Here is a 2,500-nt window from a genome sequence, read left to right on the forward strand (position 1 = left end):
GAGAGAGAAAAGATAGGGTTTGGTTGTGAAAGTTGTTCTGTTGCTTGGTTTTTATGCAATTGCTGTGTGTTAACTGTGAAAAAATTAGCTGGCTTTTTGGGGAGAGAAATGAAAGGGCAAGTCAATACTCACCCCTGCTAAATCTACCATTATCTATTTGTACCTGAAAGTGGGGTAAAGAGGACGAGGAGAGGAAGAAGAGAGAGTTAGGAAACGCCAACAAACATCGAATGAAACCTCTCACGCAAAAATGCTAATGAGCATGTCTTCCCACAACCCCTCCCAATGCCCCCCACCTTTGCCTGAACCTCCAAATCTCGACCACGTATTCCGCATCCACACTCTCCTGCCTTTATGCCGACTGCATCCCCGATCCAGCATTTGCGAAGTCATCCTATTAGACAAGAGCTAAGATTGCATTTCCAGCTCTGCGGTCTGTTCCTCGTTCTCTTTCACCTTTTTTATCCCCTTCTCTTTCATACCCGATTCCACAGAGTGAAGGCTGCACCCTCGGGTTTTACTCGTTTACTCCTCTCCTTTGTTGCTCTCTCCGTCTCTCTCTCTCTCTGACTCTTAATCTGTGTGTCTGTTCTCTCTCTCTCTCTCTCTCTCTCTCTCTCTCTCTCTCTCTCTCTTGCTCCCTCCTGTCTAACCATCTTTATCCCCTAAATCAAGAGATGACCCTTACTCTTGCATTTCTAAGCCTCAAAATGAACATCCCAAGAATCCTTTGAACGTCAAAAGACAAAGAAAAACAACCAACCAACCAGCCAATCAACCAACAAACAAACATTCAAACGAAAAAGAAAGAAAGAAAGAAAGAGAGAAAGAAATAGCGGAAGTGACCATTACCGAAGAGGCGCTAACTTTTGGTTTATAACCTCATTTTACACTAATGGGGAAGCACTGAACAGCTCTTAGGTAACTTACCGTGATGGCATAGATTACGTGATGTTGTTCCGAGTAACGATGTGTCAGTTAATAGTCATTTTGTGTTGTTATTCAAGACGAGAAGAAGAAAGAAGCGGAAGAGGGGAGAGGAATATGAAGAAGAAAGATAAGATGTGGCAGAAGTGGAGTAGTGTTACAAGAAAGAAGAAGAAGAAGAAGAAGAAGAAGAAGAAAAAGAAGAAGGAGAAGGAAGAGGAGGAGCAAAAGGGGGGAATGAGAGAGAGAGAGAGAGAGAGAGAGAGAGAGAAAGAGAGAGAGAGAGAGATGAGAAGTATACAAGGGGAAGAGGAAAAACGGAAAGAGGGAGGAAAGAGGATACGAATGAAAGTGCGGGGGAAGAGGCTCAGGAAAAAGGAGAATAAACAGAGAGAGAGAGAGAGAGAGAGAGAGAGAGAGAGAGAGAGAGAGAAGAGAGAGAGAGAGAGAGAGAGAAGAGAGAGAGAGAGAGAGAGAGAGAGAGAGAGAGAGAGAGAGAGAGAGAGAGAGAGAGAGAGAGAGAGAGAGAGAGAGAGAGAGAGAGAGAGAGAGAGAGAGAGAGAGAGAGAGAGAGAGAGAGAAAGAGAGAGAGAGAGAGAAGATGAACTAGGCTTCCGACGATATAGAGGGAGAGGAAAGAGGAGAAAAGAAGAAGGGAGAGCAATAAGACAGAGAACCAGAGAGAATAAAGGAGAGAGGGAGAGATAAGAGAGAGAAGAAAAGAAATGAATAAAGAGAAGGGAAAGAGAGAGCGAAAAGAGAGAGAGAGAGGGAGAGAGAGAGAGAGAGAGAGAGAGAGAGAGAGAGAGAGAGAGAGAGAGAGAGAGAGAGAGAGAGGAAGAGGAAGAGGGAGAGAGAGAGAGAAAGAGAGAGAGAGAGGAAGAGAAAGAGAAAGAAAGAAAAATAGAAAGAATGAGAAAGGGAAAGAAAAAAAGACAAAAAAAGAAAAAGAGAGAGACAAGCTGGAAGAATAGAACAAGGAAAGCAACAAGGAAAATTCCACACCTACAGCGACCTCCCAACAGCAATCTCCCCTCCAAGTCTCCGCCGCATAAAACGGCTTTAACAATAACAACAGCGATGGAGACACTCCGACCCGAGACACAATCTGGGTCGATAAATTCCCAACCTATTAATAATTCACAACTCCGCGTCCTGGTCCTCCGTCCTCCGCCTAAGAAAGAAACGTAACAGAGGGAACGGGGGAATAATGCATAAATAACAAGGGAAGCACAAGGGGAAGCAAATTAAGGCGACAGGTGAAGCAGGCGAAGCAGGTGTAGCAGGTGGGAGGTGACTCGACCAACGCCACACCTGCTCCCTGTAGATCGATCGAGTAAATGACTATCGATCAGAGGTATGCGTCGACAGCCCCATCTACACTGATGTAATAACACGGTGCTCGTGTGTCACGTTCGGTTGTTGGATTTTTACGAGGCATTTCATATAAGGGAATTAAAAAAGGAGAGTTTTTCCCTATACAATCTTAAAACAATTTAAGTTGACATAAAAAAAATGGTATAAAAATCTTTTATGATGACTTCCTTTTTAAGAAGGGAAGCTTGAATCTCTC

The 2,500-nt window shown here is 44.0% G+C and overlaps 1 protein-coding gene across 14 annotated transcripts in view; it reads right to left on the bottom strand.

Annotated features, from left to right (window-relative positions):
- LOC119577865 (protein unc-13 homolog B-like) overlaps window positions 1–2,500 on the bottom strand; it is a 101,702-nt gene that overhangs the window by 52,056 nt on the left and 47,146 nt on the right. The window lies entirely within an intron of this gene.

Source organism: Penaeus monodon, chromosome 10, assembly GCF_015228065.2.
Source record: "Penaeus monodon isolate SGIC_2016 chromosome 10, NSTDA_Pmon_1, whole genome shotgun sequence".
Classification (NCBI taxonomy): domain Eukaryota; kingdom Metazoa; phylum Arthropoda; class Malacostraca; order Decapoda; family Penaeidae; genus Penaeus; species Penaeus monodon.